This window comes from Rutidosis leptorrhynchoides, chromosome 1 (genome assembly GCF_046630445.1).
Source record: "Rutidosis leptorrhynchoides isolate AG116_Rl617_1_P2 chromosome 1, CSIRO_AGI_Rlap_v1, whole genome shotgun sequence".
NCBI lineage: Eukaryota > Viridiplantae > Streptophyta > Magnoliopsida > Asterales > Asteraceae > Rutidosis > Rutidosis leptorrhynchoides.
In genome coordinates, this window is record NC_092333.1 from 33,351,667 (window position 1) to 33,370,857 (window position 19,191).

Genomic DNA, 19,191 nt, shown 5'->3' on the forward strand with positions numbered 1-19,191 from the left:
AACAAGCGAAATTAAATAAAAAAAAATACATAACAGCAGGTGCTGCTTCGCTGTTCACAGTTCAAAAAAAATATATTGATTTTTGCTTTTGAGAATGTTTTAGCCCAAGATTATAACACAAAGTATGTTTCAAATCATTCCTATAATCTTCCTCAATCATCAATTTAACTGAAAACATTAAAACGAGATCGAATTTCACCAAGAACAGATTGTTTGACTTTTGAAATAGAAACTTTGACTTCGAAATTAGAACTCGATACAATGAATTGGAACGTGTAATTTTGCAGATAGTTTAAGTGGATGATTCCTAACAACTGTACATTTTAGGAATTTGAAATGGATTACAAATTCGAATTTTGGCAAAAATTATAATAGAACAGAGGTATCGAGAAGAAAAGAAAAAAAAAATGGTTTCACTAATTGATATTGAGAGTGGAGGATTTGAATAACTTATCACAATTTAAAGAGAGGATCAATTATTATATAGCAGTTGTATATGGTGTCGATCTTTATCTCCCAGACAAGAACATGAAATAAAATATAAAACAGATTGTGATTGCTAACTGCTTTTGTTCTGTAGTATGCTAATGGTCAACAATGGATCACAGGAAATAACAAAAAAAAAAATATTCGATAGTGATCTAACACCAAATTTGTTACCTGCTATTGTTTTTATAATTAATTAATATTAATAATTAATAATATATTAATAATAATAATATTAATGATAAAGATAATAATAATAAGTTGTATTATAATAACAATAACAATAATTGAAATGATTTTAATAATTTTTGAAATAATGGTAATACTAATAATTTTAATAATAATATTAGTAATGATATTTAATGATAACAATAATTAATAATAATGATATTAATAATGATAATAATAATAATAATATCAGTAACTATAACAAAGTAAATGTATTAAATTTCATTTCAATATATTATCTTTTGAAAATGATAATATAACTAAAGTCAAAATTTTACTACTAATTATAATAATATTAATATAAATAATGGTATTAATAACTACAAAAATAATAATGCTAATAATGTAATAATTTATATATATACAATCGATATTAATGACTAGTGATATATTATTAAAATGATATTAATAATATTATTAATATAACGAATTGATACTAATGCATAATTATTTACGAAAAATTATTCGTGAATCATCGAAATTATATAACAGTTAGGTTTGAATTTAGTCGGAAATTTCCGGGTTGTTATAGTAATCAAAATTCATTTAACTGGGCTTCTAATCAAAACACAGTTTTTGGCACATGCAACAGGTGTGGGATTGGGCACATCCCATCTCAATGCCCTAATCGTAACTCTGCTACTATGAGACGACAGTCACCTTCAGCCAACTTTACAGACTATCGCTCACAAGCGTCAACCTCTTGGATCCCAGATACAGGCTCTAGTCACCATGTTACTCCAGACCAATCTAATTTTGGCAACTCCGAGGTCTACTACGGTGAGGACAATCTTCATGTTGGAAATGGTAAGGGTTTACCCATTCTTCACGTTGGTTCCTCACAATTTTCGTCTCCAAATAAAACCTTTTCCCATAAAGACATACTTCATGTTCCTGAAATCAAACATAAACTACTTTCTGTACAAAAGTTTTGTCTTGATAACAATGTGTATTTTGAATTTCACTCAACTTTCTTTACTATGAAGGACAAGATTACACACAATACCCTCCTCACTGGCCCAAGTAAAGGTGGTCTTTACTCCTTCCATCTTCCACAGTCTTCACCTGTTCACAAAGTAGCATTCTCCACTACCCGTGCATCTTCAATTACCTGGCATCAAAGACTCGGACATCCACAGTCCATGTTATCTAAATACCAGTTTCCTTTACAAAATAAGTATATAACCACCTTTTGTGATTCTTGTAATGTTGGAAAATCCTCTAAACTACATCTATTACCATCTACTTATAAAAGTTCGCACATTTTGGATTTAGTCTTTTGTGATGTATGGGGACCTGCGCCAGTTACCTCCTTTGATGGTCACAAATACTTTTTGCTGTGTGTTGATCACTTTTCATGATTTATGTGGTTTTTCCCATTAAAACTCAAATCTGACGTTTATGCCACCTTTAAGCACTTAGTGGCAATGGTTGAATGACAATTTCAGACCAAACTCAAATCTGTCCAAACTGATTGGGGAGGTGAATTTAAAAATCTCTCTCAATTCTTTTCTCCACTAGGCATCAATCATCGCCTTTCCTGTCCTCGTACAAGTGAACAAAATGGTTTGGTTGAAAGATGACATCGACATGTTGTTGAAACCGGTCTTACTTTACTTGCTCAATCACATGTACCACAACGTTTTTGGCATTTTGCTTTTGGCACTGCAGTGTATCTTATCAATCGAATGCCATCCAGAACAAACTCAACAACCTCACCCTTTAAACATGTGTTCAAACATAAACCTGATTTTTCATTTCTTCAAATTTTTTGGCTGCCAATGCTACCCCCATCTTTGTTCATACAATAATCACAAAATGGATTTTCGATCAACACCTTGTGTATTTCTTGGTTACAGTACCGCCCATCATGGCTATCGATGTTTCGACCCCAAATCGGATCATATTTATGTAGCCCGTCATGTTCGCTTCAATGAACAATTCTTTCCTTTTAAACAATCTGATACAACCAATCCTACACATCCAGTAAATCCCTACATCTCTAAATATCCACATCCATCCTCACAACCTAAAGATTCATCTTCCACAGCTCCTAAGACTCGGTGTGTCCAACCAGAACCAAAAAATACCACCACTCCACCGCTTGGAAATGGCACGATCAAACCACCTATCATTCACACATATCATCGTCGCTCAAAACCCTCCTCATCACCACCTCAGCAAAGTCACAACCAGCTACCTCAGACTACTAATACGACCCCTTCCATCAACACTGAGCCACCTCCTCGTTCTCGACCAGCCAATCTTCGCCCCAATCCTAAACAAATCTACCAACATAATGCCACCTCCTATTATACAAGAGGTCCCTTGTCTGAAACAGAACCGAAGAACTTTACCATTGCTAACAAGGATCCTCAATGGCGTAAAGCCATGACTGAAGAGTATTCAGCGTTGGTGCGAAATGGTACTTGGTCACTAGTACCCCGTGTTCCAAACTCAAATGTGATTGATTGCAAGTGGGAATACAAATTAAAACGGGATTAAACAGGGGCAGTACAACGCTACAAAGCACGTTTAGTTGCCAAAGGGTTTCGACAACAACCATACATCGAATATCAGGAAACATTTAGCCCAGTTGTAAAATCAACAACTATTCATGTTGTTCTCTCTTTGGCCGTGTCTCAGAAATGGTCACTCGGGCAACTTGATGTACAAAATGCCTTTTTACATGGTGATCTGCAGGAAACTGTTTATCTACAACAACCATCGGGATTTGTCAATTCGGCTAAACTAAATCATGTGTGCCTCCTTCACAAAGCCTTATATGGATTAAAGCAAGCACCTAGAGCATGGTTTCATAGACTCTCTACGGCACTTCAATCTCTTGGATTTCATGGATCGAAAATGGATACTTCCCTGTTTATCTACTCTAATGGGAACACTCTTCTATACATGCTTGTGTATGTTGATGATATTATTTTAACAGGGAACAATGCAAAGGAAATAGATAGGGTGGTACTAAGTCTTAGCCGCTCATTTGCTGTTAAAGATATGGGTAACTTGTCTTATTTTCTGGGGATTGAAGTCATAAGGAATGGTCACGACATGATTCTATCACAACGCAAATACATCCATGAACTTTTGGAACGTGCTGACTTATCTAATGCTAAGCCAGTTTCATCTTCGATGACAACCAACGCAAACCTTGCTCTCGGTGATTGTGCCACATTTGACAACCCCGTTCAATATTATAACACCCCAGATTTTTTTTAATACAGCGGAAGACCAATTTAACTAATACATAAGTTAAACATGTATATATATAATCCACTTAATGATAAACACGTTAATAAATAAACGACCGAGTGTTATATTAAAACGTAAATACAACTTTAATAGAAAAGACGCGACATCAGAGTTTCTGGCTTTGTCAAACATATCTTCCAACATCCCATCTACGCCCTGATAACTAGCATACAACAAATCCATAACCTGCAGGGAAGATGTGGGGGATTAGCATGAAGCTAAGTGAGTGCAACTAACTACAGGCAATAGCATACAGGAACCGTCATACTAATCATGTCACATAGTCTAACACATAAACATCACCCAAGTGCCGTCTACAGAGACTCTGGCGGCTCGGCCTAACCATTAACCACCAGCTGATCAGACTGGGGCTTACCAGAAGTTCCTCCACCACCGTATGTATATATATAATCCACACGCAACGGATGCGTCATTCACATATATATATATATATACACCACGATTGTCTAGGCCACCACACGAGGAACCCAACCTGCAGGTTGATCTCTCCTACCGAGGCCACCACACAATAGGGACGCACTGGGCTCCAGCAGACAAGCATCAACCAACATGCAGTCATCACAATGTACTAACTAACCACAACAATAAGTATATCTAACAAGCATGACAGTCATAATATAACATGCTACTATATACTATATTCTCCAGTTAGTCCCACTCACCAATACCGACATCACTCAGTAGTCTAATGCCACCGAGTCTTCTCCTCTTCTGTATCACCTAAAAACAACACTCACAAGTTAGTTATAATATCATGATCATCAATATACAAACGGGCAGCATAACGGCTAAAAATCAATAATTAGTAAAATATTTCACTGCCAAAGACACTCGGTCGACTGTCAGAGACAGTCGGCCGACTATCTACACTCACTCGGTCGAGTGTCTAGTCACTCGGTCGATGGTCCCTCATAGACACACTCGGCCGTGGGTCTAACACACTCGGTCGATGGTCGAGTTGGTCGGTCGCGTGTCAGGAGACACTCGGCCGACTGTGTTTATCTGCAGAAGCTGAAGAACAAAGTGACGGGTTTCACCCAAATTCAACCAATTCTTGCTCTAGAACTCGATTACGACCTCAAAACTGACCAAATCAAGGACACTAAACATGTAGAAACATAAACCCACAAGATTTGGACTCAAACAACATCAAATCTAATCATTTTGACCCAAATTACACACTTTGTAAAAACTAACACAAAAACTCCATTTTCTCAAAGATTAAAGCATGAAAGCTTGTGATTCTTACCTTGTTAGAATCAGTAGACAACAAAGAACACGATTCTAAGATCAATTTGAGCTCAAGAACAAGTTTTGATGATTAGGGTTTCAAAGGAGAAAGAATTAGGTACGGGGTATTATTTTGGAAGCTTCAAGAAAATGATAGAAGAAGTAGTTTCTTGCTTTTATACATAGGTTAAACACAATACCCCATAACACACGGGTATTTATCAGTTATCTGATATCTTTCGTACTTAATTTGACTGCCCTAACGGAGTTCAAATTAAATAAACAAACCTGTTCTGTGACCCTTGTCACAAACTGGTCCTATTCACATCATTAAATAATAATAAATATAAAATTAAAATAAAAGCATATAATAACACAACACACCCTGAGGGCAAAAATAGTAATCTAACATCTAGGCCCGCTTCGAGGGTGTTACAAATCTACCCCCCTTAAAGAGATTCCGTCCTCGAAATCTGCTAAGTCATAGCCAACACGGGTCACAGGTAACAAATACCCACACAATAGGTCACACCGGTAGCTACACCAAAACACATCCTAAGATAACAAACATTACCAAGGTTCAGTAGTTTTCTCATCTGTCAACCCATAAGCCAAAATCGTTAATTTAAAAAAAAAACTCACCGTCACTAAGTCAATGCCAACCCTTTCTATTACGACTAACCCCAAATACGCAACACAACATTCAGATAATTTATCCCACAATTGTCTATAGCATCACAATTATCGCTTGAAGGGGTAACCAAGTACCAACAATCTACTGTTTAACAAGGGCCGTGCACGTCATCTTTTATCCTAGCGTTAAGCTAAGAGGATAACGATCAAATAATTCAACACTAGAAGTAATCAACATTCATTCAAATACAAGACAACCCAAAAGTATTATATAGACCCATCATCAACTTAATTGATTCCCACAAAATGGTTCACAACAAGTTTCCGTTTACATATCATATTCTCGAATCATATGTAACTATCCATCATTTAGTCCTCCAATTTACATCTATCAGTCTGATTTCCTCGGTTTTCTACGCAAAGTTTCACGTCAGACTGTCACTACACCCCACTTTCTAAAGATACCAACGGTTATACACTGTCAATTTCATCGAATCAGACTGATCCTTTAAATTTCCCATTCAGTTTATTCTAAGTCATCTGTCTGTTGCCCACGTGTCACATGAAGACACAACTCAGTTAAGCCCACAATTCTACATTATCAAATCAACAAAGGTCATGGGTATTACAAACCACCACAACGGCCACAACATAATCTAAGTCAAAACATGTCCTACGGTCATACACCTTACAAAGCTCCGTCCATTCTCGTAGGTCAAAAGCTAACTTATCGGTCTAAGGGCAAACATACCATCTGCTAGTCTACTATCCAAGGGTCAAAGACCCGCTATATGTCGATCTGCAAACTTACTTACTTACACTACACGATATCCGAATCGTTCTTCACATTCTGGTCTAGAAAACAGTCTTTACCACTAGCCAAAGAAATTCAATGCTGACAACCTACCGCTATCTAATAACTGAACAAGTATAATTTCGTCTGAATTCCAAACTTGATCTATCATTCATCTTACGAAATACCACAAAAATTCCATCTCATGTCTAGGTTTTACACACTAACTCTCGAGTCACTACTAATGACCCACTACATGATATCTGTCAATCATGATTTGAGGTTATCCCCGAGTCACCTTCATCGAATTTCCTAATTCAACTCACTCTAAGACACTGAATAAATGCTATCATTTACTTTAGAATACACAAACTTACCTAATTTCATCACTACAACATAGCCAAATCAACTCTTATTACACTAAATTACCCAAATTCCGTAATTTAATACTTGTTTCAATCCCGATATTCAAGAATTTTGTTGAAATTCGGTTATCTGGTTCAATGTTCACCCAATTATTCAATGACTAAATCGTTATTCTGATAAACTCAATCATAGTAGAAATGATTACCAACCCAATTTCAAATCAATTCAATCATTACATCACAAATCTTGAGTAAAGAATAATCGTCCACACATTCTGAAAGTAATTATCCAAGTATTAATTTCCTCAAGTAACATCAATACACATGCCCAACACTGCTATAGTTACATCAGAAAGATAGTCACTTGGTTAAAATGCTACCAGAACTCGAAATTAAATACCTAGTTCAAGTTCGATATTTAAGGGTTTTGTCATGAATCACTTATCTAGGTTGATACTTACCCAAAATTCATCACTTAAAGCATAACTTTATTCATATCATCATTAGAAGAAACACTTACAAATGTAATATTAAACCAACATTAATCATTCGAACATGGATTTCAAGTCAACGATATCCACTACCACAAGCAATAAACATCCATCTAACAATTAAGTCCGTCAAATGATATCAATACACGCGTTTGACACCACTAAAACTATCTCTGCATCGACTTAATTTTGCTTCGAACTTCATCAGAACTCAAAACTAAGGCTTATTCGATCATCAATAGCCTAGGTCCATATATTGTTCAACTAACCTTACTATGTCAGAAAAGTCTACTCTCGGTCCACGGTTAATCGAAAATCACATTCATCGTCAAACAACACTCGATCTAACACTCGATACATCTCTTCCGACTCTCGAAACTACTATATGATTTACTACAATGTATTTCCGTTGGCCAGACGTAATACATCATTCTAAATCACACTTTAATTTCGAGTATTTCAGAACAAGATCTTAATAGAGTTTATCAATACAACACGGTATATTTTCTCAAGTCACTGGTAGTTATAAATTTCCACTATACCCCAATCAAATAGATTTTTACAATCTAAGATTATCAGAACCGCAAGAAGTCTTGTAAGTAAACACCTAACTCAGTTCTAGCTCGATCTTAATTCTACTAAGTCCTCTTTAGCAACCACATTTGAAAATCCGATCCAACATTCAATAAACTATACATACTTACTTCGTCTTATTTGCAAATACTATTATTGTCCGTCCTCGACCTTGCATTCAAATCTTCAAAAGATAAAATATTCACATTAGTCTCTATCGAACTATCGAACTATCGAATCAATGATTCTACCTTAACAGTAATGTGATCACTTGTCCTAATCACGTCTCCTGACCTAGTCAAGATTCTTTACAATTCAGCTTGGAATGAAATCCTATTCCGATTAAAGTCTTCTCCACTTCCAAAAAAAGTCACTAAACGAACGTCTCCTATACTGACATCTAATGAGTCACATCAATTTACAAAAGTCAACAACTTCTCAGGACAACTCTACGAGTCCTACATAGCTAGTCAAATCCTGCAACGGTACAGCCAGGCTAGTAATAATCCTCACATAACAACAAAACTTAATTTTCCTATCTTCAGTCAAGACTACATGGAAAGCTCCTTTCAAACATACTTCTTAAAGGTCACCACCAACTCACATGAGTCTAAGGCAGGAAAAGCGAATCCTCAAGGTCTTACTACGATCACAAACATCTGAACCAAAAGTCTACATCATACATGACACGCAAACCACATACATAGGACAGTACAAACAGGGTCTGGGTCCTCTTATTAGAAGACAAGAAAACTACTACTCTATACCAATCCTTACGGGCCACTAGGTGTGTCCCGTCGATCCATGGAAAGGAATTATATTTGACCTAAGTCCAACACAACTAGTCCCGTCATACAACAATATCATAGGGTCCATCATTACTGGTTCAGTCACGGTCGACAAGCATGAAATGTACACTTCACATAGTTACACAAAAGGTTTCGGGACCTTCACCAATCATCAAGGGGTCACTACCCTAATAGTCTCTATGGGTCACTACACGTGTCCCAACAGTCAATGGTAAAGATAAGACTTCATATTCGTCTTGGTTAATACTACAAATTATTCACCTCAATTCTTCCAGTCTAGGCCAACAGTAGTCTCGCGTATAATATAACAGGCCATATAACAACAATTCACAACAGCATGACACAATATTCCAAAGGTCATGTCTATAAAGTCTCACAGAACATAGCAGTCAGTCTAAGGGAATAAAATCCCGATAGTGGCAAGGGTAGTTCCAGACACAGTCGTCGTAACTAGATCCGTCAACTATCATCTACTTCTATCTTACAAGAATAATTACTCAATCTCAACTAGAATCACTAATCATTACAGATTATCATTACAACAAATACACAATTTGACAAAGGCATGAACACAATCTACAGGTTCAATAATAATAATAGTTACAGTAATGTAACGAGAATGTACCTTTATGAATAAGAAGACATCTTCTGTTTCTATCAACACCTCGATCGCACCCGCACCCTTAACCCTCATTAACTCTGCAACTGAATCCTCATCATTGGAGCCACGTCAACTAATACTCGTCAAATCCTTCATCCAAATCGGCATAAAAACGCATCCACCGAAGTTCTGTCAGCACTTAGGGTCAACGGGGCACCAGCAGGGTGGAATCGATCTTCATGCCTGTCTTATCACAACATCTCACACACAAAAGCTTAGTAGATAATCTGTTAGTTTCCGCCAACTAACTCGTCAATACCTACTTCACTCACTTAACCCACCCCCAAGATATGTTTGACTCGACACACGGTTTGGGAACATGTCACTTTCGTGCGCATACTGCCAAACCTACGCTCTGATACCAACTTATAACACCCCAGATTTTTTTTTAATACAGCGGAAGACCAATTTAACTAATACATAAGTTAAGCATGTATATATATATATATATATATATATATATATATATATATATATATATATATATATATATATATATATATATATATAATCCTCTTAATGATAAACACATTAATAAATACACGACCGAGTGTTATATTAAAACGTAAATACAACTTTAATAGAAAAGACGCGATATCAGAGTTTCCGGCTTTGTCAAACATATCTTCCAACATCCCATCTTCGTCCTGATAAATAGCATACAAAAAATCCATAACCTGCAGGGAAGATGTGGGGGATTAGCACAAAGCTAAATGAGTGCAACTAACTACAGGCAATAGCATATAGGAACCGTCATACTAATCATGTCACATAGTCTAACACATAAACATCACCCAAGTGCCGTCTACAGAGACTCTTGCGGCTCGGCCAAACCATTAACCACCAGCTGATCGGACTGAGGCTTACCAGAAGTTCCTCCACCACTGTATGTATATATATAATCCACACGCAACGGACGCGTCATTCACATATATATACACCACGATTGTCTAGGCCACAACACGAGGAACCCAACCCGCAGGTTGATCTCTCCTACCGAGGCCACCACACAATAGGGACGCACTGGGCTCCAGCAGACAAGCATCAACGAATATGCAGTCATCACAATGTACTAACTAACCACAACAATAAGTATATCTAACAAGCATGACAGTCATAATATAACATGCTACAATATACTATATTCTCCAGTTAGTCCCACTCACCGATATCGACATCACTCGGTAGTCTAATGTCACCGAGTCTTCTCCTCGTCTGTATCACCTGAAAACAACACTCTCAAGCTAGTTATAATATCATGATCATCAATATACAAACGGGTAGCATAATGGCTAAAAATCAATAATTAGTAAAATATTTCACTGCCAAAGACACTCGGTCGACTGTCAGAGACAGTCGGCCGACTATCTACACTCACTCGGTCGAGTGTCTAGTCACTCGGTCGTTGGTCCCTCATAGACACACTCGGCCGTGGGTCTAACACACTCGGTCAATGGTCGAGTTGGTCGGTCGCGTGTCAGGAGACACTCGGCCGACTGTGTTTATCTGCAGAAGCTGAAGAACAAAGTGACGGGTTTCACCCAAATTCAACCAATTCTTGCTCTAGAACTCGATTACGACCTCAAAACTGACCAAATCAAGGACACTAAACATGTAGAAACATAAACCCACAAGATTTGGACTCAAACAACATCAAATCTAATCATTTTGACCCAAATTACACACTTTGTAAAAACTAACACAAAAACTCCATTTTCTCAAAGATTAAAGCATGAAAGCTTGTGATTCTTACCTTGTTAGAATCAGTAGACAACAAAGAACACGATTCTAAGATCAATTTGAGCTCAAGAACAAGTTTTGATGATTAGGGTTTCAAAGGAGAAAGAATTAGGTACGGGGTATTATTTTGGAAGCTTCAAGAAAATGATAGAAGAAGTAGTTTCTTGCTTTTATACATAGGTTAAACACAATACCCCATAACACACGGGTATTTATCAGTTATCTGATATCTTTCGTACTTAATTTGACTGCCCTAACGGAGTTCAAATTAAATAAACAAACCTGTTCTGTGACCCTTGTCACAAACTGGTCCTATTCACATCATTAAATAATAATAAATATAAAATTAAAATAAAAGCATATAATAACACCACACACCCTGAGGGCAAAAATAGTAATCTAACAGCTAGGCCCGCTTCGAGGGTGTTACAAATATCGTCAAATTGTCGGTGCTCTTCAGTACGTTACATTGTCTCGACCGGACATCACTTTCGCAGTCAACAAAGTCTGTCAGTATATGCATTGTCCCACGATAAATCATTGGTCAGCAGTTAAACGAATTCTCCGTTACTTACAGGGTACTGCCAATTATGGGTTACGTTTTATTCACGACTCCGGAACAGTGCTTCATGCCTACACTGATTCAACATAAAACTCGCTGACTAGCTTCTCTGATGCTGACTGGGCAGGTTGTTCAGATGACCGTCGATCCACGGGAGGATATGTAATATATCTAGGTTCAAATCTAGTATCATGGTCTGCGCGAAAATAAAAGACTGTCTCTCGATCCTCAACAGAATCTGAATACAAGGCCCTAGCTGACACAGTTGTGGAACTAACATGGCTTCAAGATCTATTACGTGAACTTCGTGTTCCTGTTAACTCGGTTCCTACCTTATGGTGGGATAACCTTGGTGCTACGTATCTTTCAGCTAACCCAGTCTTTCATGCACGTACAAAACATGTAGAAGTTGATTTTCACTTTGTTCGAGAAAGAGTTGCTCAACAAAAACTTTCAGTTCAGTTTATAACTACTGATGATCAGATTGCAGATATCTTCACCAAGCCGCTGTCCTCACCAAGATTTCACCTGTTACGATCCAAGCTACATGTCGTTTCCCGCCCTTAGCTTGCGGGGGAATATTAGACAAATATAATTGTATAAGGCTATGTTATTGATATAGTGTAGGGATATATTATGTAATTGTTACTCCTATATAATGGAGGCTTATGTATTGATAATAAACACACACAACATACAAGTTCAATTCAATATCTCTCTTCCTCTATTATATCATTTAATATAGGAATCCTGTTATCCTATTTATTCTCGTGATGAAGGCTCAATTGTTTGAAAAAGTGGAGAGTTCGAAATTTTTTCTTAGTTTTATACGGGTAACAAAAATGCTCTCTACCGTGTGTGGTTGACTTTAAATAGTAGCGTTTAACCAACGCTGGATGTATGCCTATAAATACTCGAAGAGGGATAGACGCAAAGCTATATCAGCCTATCTTTCAAATCAGCGGACAAATTCATCCTGTATTCTAATTTCTAACCCTAACTAATCGGCGGTATTCAAAACCATAATCCAGTCACAGGTACTTTTTATTTTTCTAATCGAAGTTAGGGTTTTTTACTATTTTGATACATTATAATTCGAAATTGTTTTTTTCTTTTGGTAAATGTACTAATTGAGTTTTTTTATATTCTTGAGGTTTTTTTCTTCCGAATTGTTGATTTCTTTAAAGATGGGATTTTTAATTCTTGGTTCATTGTTCAAAAAATCAGGGTTCAAGAAACTGTATACGTGTTCATTTAAGTAATTAGATTTAACATTGTTAATTTCTTTAAAGTTAGGGTTTTTTTAACTTTTGGCTCATTGTTAAAAAAATTAGGGTTCAAGAAACTGTATACGTGTTCATTCAAGTAATTCGGTTTAACATATTACGTCTGCAAGTGCTTTGATCTGATTTTGGGTTGTATAGATGTACAATGATTGATCTTGTTTTAACCTAGTTTTCATGCACCAGAACTTTAAACAGGGGGTTCAGTGATGGGCAAATATGAGACTGTAACTTATTTATCTGTTTATCTAGTGTAGAATTTTCTATATTTCTTAAGGTTTTGATTCTTTGATTTCGTTGAATTACAAAATCTAAGGTCTTTTTTATTCTCAGATTGAAGTTTCTTAAGCTGTTGTTCTTGTGATACTTAAAGACTCACTATCCTTAATTCTTGAGAGCTGCACTTAACATGGATGCATATAACACTAATAGTGACACAACTCATGTCCTTAGGGTATGTATTTATAATTAATTTGAATTTGAATAGTTTTTTAATTATTTATGTTTTTTTATTTGGCAAATAGTATGTATGTATATAATGTTTTTTTCCCGACTTATATAGCCAATTGGGAGAAGAAAAGCGCGATTGGGAGATGGTGATGGTCTTGACTTCTATTTAGAAACACCCAAACCCAAGAAAGCGTCTGAAGTGTTTAAACCATCAAAATTCGGAAATCTTTTGAGGATTTTTGAGGATGTTGATAGTCAAAATGTTGGAGAGTCAGAGTTTAAGACACCAGAACAGAAACTGTTAAACTCAATTGAAATTGTTAAGAAAGAAGTTATGGAAGAATTAGATAGATTGAAGAGAACACCATCTGCTATGCTATAAAGGCAGAGAGCGATAAAAAGGTTAGAATCTTGATGTCAATGAGGTGAGGTGATTTTAGGATCTTTCTTAGACTTAAGGGTCATGCATAGGCGTTTACTGTTTTTAGTAATAGCATTGGCGAAAGCACAGTAGCATTTTGGGCACAAGTTGCTGATAAATATTTTTCTTTATCCGTATAGGCACTTACTTTGTAATAACATTGATTGAAAGTAGAACATAATGCATTTTATGTAATAACATTGTTTGTTCTTTTGCCTTTTGTTGTCACATGCAGGGATGTTGATATGTTCTCAGGTCTGTGAGTTATATAACACCATTATAGATCAGAACCTAGGAACACACATGACATCTTGTATTACAACTAGTTATAATGTTGCTTGATAATATTTTGACTAGTCTTCTTTCCTTACATGTTTGTAATTATAATGTTTCTTTAATGATATCTGATCATTCTTGTATTTGTGCTATTTTGTTTAAAGTCATATGTACCACCGCAAAGTCTGCTAAATTATCAGTTATCATCAGCTGTAATTGACTAATTTGACCACGAGGTGAAGAACGGCGAGCCATATACAATGCTCTTTTCCTGTTATAAGCATGCATCGAATGCCCCTGTTTCTATAGTATTTACTTATTAAGCTCGCTATTTAACCTTATATTGGCTGATATTATCGTTGGTTATGTGCTGAAATATCTCCTATGTCACAAATTGATCAAAAAAGACATTACTTGCGAGACTCAATGTGCAGCTTTCACTTCTTTAAAAAATGCAATGTATGTGTACTTTTACAGTTTACATTGGTTTGTGAAAGTGCAAAGGACTCTTAACAGTGATCATGGTTATCCAGTGAGAGTAGTTGCCTCGGGGGGTTATTGGTGGTCATTCTGTGAAGTGTCTGAATAGCATCAATAACTCCCAAGCCTGACAGGTTGAACTGATTATATATTTTGTTAAATGTAAAAAGACTATAAATTGTTAGGATTATAGCGTATTGTTACCTCTCAGGGATTCTTGATGCAAAAAGACTATAAATTGTTTCCATCTTCAGTGAACTAGGACAACAAGGATTTGGTCTACCAGGAGACCACAAATGGATTAGCCTATCAATGTATTTTTTGCTAACATTCTTTGTTACATCAATAATATATGATATCCTATATGTGATTTTGATAGTCTAATGCAATACATCCCTGATCTCTTGTGTAGCTAGGTACACCAATACTGTTTATTGCAAAATTATTTATTTCAGACCCACTTGGAATAATTAGTTTGGTTATTCTATTTTCTGCTTAAATTCAAAAGATTTATTTAGTTTTATTATTAAAATATATTGAACTCGTTTGGGACAGTAGGGAGTTAGTTCGATTGCACGCATTAATTTATATATATATATATATATATATATTCATTGGATAGCTACTGTGTTTGTGTACTTAACTACTTATGTCATTCTTTTTGGAAAAGTTTAAAATCATTGTGGTCGATGAAGCTGGGCAGTAGGATCTGGGCGTGGGGTTGAGTGAGTTGATATATTGATTGGATATGTAAAATTTGATTTACATATGTAACTTGTATTAGTTTAATTACCAACAAGTCTTGTCATTATAGACGTAATGATTCTCCATTGCAATACTCCGTCAACAACTCTGATGGAGTTTATTTTACAACAGCCACTACTGAAATGATGACACGTGATTGGATTAGATGCGACATGACATGGTCACATATGTTGTTCAAGAAACTGCATCATATTGTGTGGTGCAGTACTTATTTATAATGAAGAAGATAGAAAACAAGAAACGATATTATGTAATCTACTTTCTTGACATTTGGTCCCCCAGGCTAGTTTGCTACCGACAAAAATGTGCAGGTAAGCATGCTCCAGTTTGTCTATACTCAAAATTTTCTCATTAAATTTCTTTAACTTCTTCCAATCTAATTTTGAAGGATTCACGTAATTGCTGTTTCTACGGCTTTTAAGGTCTCTGGTTCATTGATATACTTGTGATTGGGGCCTTATTGCTTTTATATGGAATTGAAATACTCAAAATTTGCCTATTGGTTCAGACAATCAAGAGGTACATTTATAAATTATGTTACTGTTTTCTTCCTTGATATATACCTTAGTCGACTTTATTGAAATATGATGATTTGTTTACGTATATCAGTATATGTTTATGTAGTTTTCAGCTGTTCGATTGTGGTTGATTAGTGCCCATGAACAGAAGAAACTGATTGAAAATATGGACCAATCTACATGTGATAGAGGATGAGCATTAGGCTATACTAGAACCTAACGGTCTAGCTAGCTCATATAAACTTGAAAAGAATTAATTTTCTGAATCTACTAGTCTATGTACACCTGTACAAGGGCCGTGGTTTCTATCTCCAACTACTTACTCTGCACTTAAATAATGTCTGTTAACATCCGCTTTGGATTAGAAAAATGGGTTTCGTACCAATATTCCATATTATTTGAGGATCACATTCTTAATAATTCTTTGAAGTATTTAAAATTCATCATAAATAATTTTAGTAGTTGGTAGGTATTGGAGGAGCAGGTGAAAGCAAAATGGCATCGTTATATTTATGACAAATAATCAAAATCAACTGGCATAGTTAAATTGAAAGGCCGCACTCCATGCCAACATCCAAATAGTTGAATAATATTGATTTCAGAGATGACTTGTGGGCAACCCAATAGCGTCATTGATTATTATTATTTTTTGAAAAGCCAATAGCATTATTATTCAACTCTTATATATATATATATATATATATATATATATATATATATATATATATATATATATATATATAGGGGCAGGATCAATGGGGAAGTAACCAATCGGGGGGAAGCAAAATTTTTTTTTTCTTCGTTTTTTTGAATTTTTTTTTTCCAGGCATCAAGATCCCACGAAAATATGAACATTTAGAAGAGACACTTCGTGATGAATGTTATTATTTAGGCGGGAAAACGATCGACAAAAATAACATTCAAGATAATATTGTTCGTGAAGAATATGAACGTTTTTTTTTTCTTCATGTTTTGTGAAGTAAAATTTAGTCCGATTTAGAGTTTAGGGTTTAGGGTTTAGGGTTTGGTGTTTTGGGTTTATGGTTTTGGGTTTATTCCATAAACCTAAAACACCAAATCCTAAACCCTAAACCCTAAACTCTAAACCGTTCGTGTTAAAAACTCAATCTAAATCCTAAATCTAAACCCTAAACCTAAACCCTAAATTTCTAAACCCTAATATCTAAACCCTATAAACCCTAATATCTAAACACTAATATCTAAACCTCAATAGCTAAAACCTCAAAATACGCTCGAAAAACACGATAATTGTTATATATTACTTCTTCGAGCGTTTTCCCGCCAAAATAAAAACATTTATCACAAAGTGTCTCTACTAAATGTTCATATTTTCATCTCATCTATAATGTTCGTGAACAAAGTTTTTTCAAAAAACGAAAAAAAAAAAAGTTTTTGCTTCCCCCTGTTTCCCCCGAATGGTTACTTCCCTCTTGATCCTACCACTATATATATATATATATATATATATATATATATATATATAGAGGCATGATCAATGGGAAGTAACCAATCGAGGGGAAGCGGGGGGAAGAAAAAAAATTTCGTTTTTTTTGAAATTTTTTTTTCCGGCATCAAGATCACACGAAAATATGAACATTTAGAAGAGACACCTCGTGATGAATGTTATTATTTAGACGGGAAAACGATCGACAAAAATAACATTCAATATAATATTGTTCGTGAAGAATATGAACGTTTTTTTTTTATGTTTTGTGAAGTAAAATTTAGCCCGGTTTAGAGTTTAGGGTTTAGGGTTTAGGGTTTGGTGTTTTGGGTTTATGGAATAAACCCAAAACACCAAACCCTAAACCCTAAACCCTAAACTCTAAACCGTTCGTGTTAAAAACTCAATCTAAATCCTAAATCTAAACCCTAAACCCTAAATTTCTAAACCCTAATATCTAAACCCTAATATCTAAACCCCAATAGCTAAAACCTCAAAATACGCTCGAAAAACACGATAATTGTTATATATTACTTCTTCGAGCGTTTTCCCGCCAAAATAAAAACATTTATCAAAAAGTGTCTCTACTAAATGTTCATATTTTCATCTCATCTATAATGTTCGTGAACAAAGTTTTTTCAAAAAACGAAAAGAAAAAAAAAGTTTTTGCTTCCCCCGAATGATTACTTCCCTCTTGATCCTACCACTATATATATATATATATATATATATATATATATGATTAAAAGTTTCCAAATTAATTGCATACTTATCCTTGATTTGTGATTTATTGATTTGCTTCCGGTCTTCAAGTAAAGACTTCCGTCAGAGAGTAATTTGAAGTTTCTGCAAGTCATATTCATTTTCTGCTTATCAATATTATTTTTATATTACCATATTAATTATTAGACAAAAATTATGAATAGTATCAGGGATATTTTCGTCTTTTCACCTTTTTTCCCCCCTTTTCCCTTCTTTCTTTCAAGTAACACCACAAAAGCTCCCCCACACTTTGTTCAAAAATTAAAATCGGCCCCCAACACAGGGGGTTAAAGCGTACTTATGAATAGTACTAGGGATATTTTCGTCTTTTCACCTTTTTTTTTTCTTCTTCCCCTTTTCCCTTTTTTCTTTCAAGTAACACCACAAAAGCCCCCCCACACTTTGTTCAAAAATTAAAATCGGCCCCCAACACAGGGGGTTAAAGCGTTAAATTAAAATTTTCATAAAATATCTTAAATAAACTTCACTCAAATATTCAACAGGTTATATCTTCTCGCTCGCAACGAGTTAAATTTTTCCGACACCATCCTTAAACTCGAAATAATTTTATGAACACAATGTCACTAACTATACGCAAAACAGACACTTTTAAAAAAATGCTAAATATTTAGGGTACTTTTCATATATGTTGATTTTTCACTCGCAGGCTCCGTAACTAAACACAATAAAATACATTAAAAATCGAACCCCCGGCTTCACTCGCAGGCTCCGTAACTAAACACAATAAAATACATTAAAAATCGAACCCCCGGCGCGAAGCGAGTGTTCGAAAACTAGTTATAACTATTTGAGAATATGTTCATTGATCCTGTAAACCTATATCTGTTCTAGTACTTGTTCATCCTGTCAGAGAGTAAACTAAAAGCTATATCTTACAGCTAGTAACTATAA

General features: G+C 35.4%; 1 pseudogene; it reads left to right on the forward strand.

Moving 5' to 3' along the window:
* Positions 1–12,610: 12,610 nt before the first annotated feature.
* LOC139858669 (protein POLYCHOME-like) lies at positions 12,611–16,591 on the forward strand (annotated as a pseudogene).
* The last annotated feature ends 2,600 nt before the right edge of the window (positions 16,592–19,191 follow it).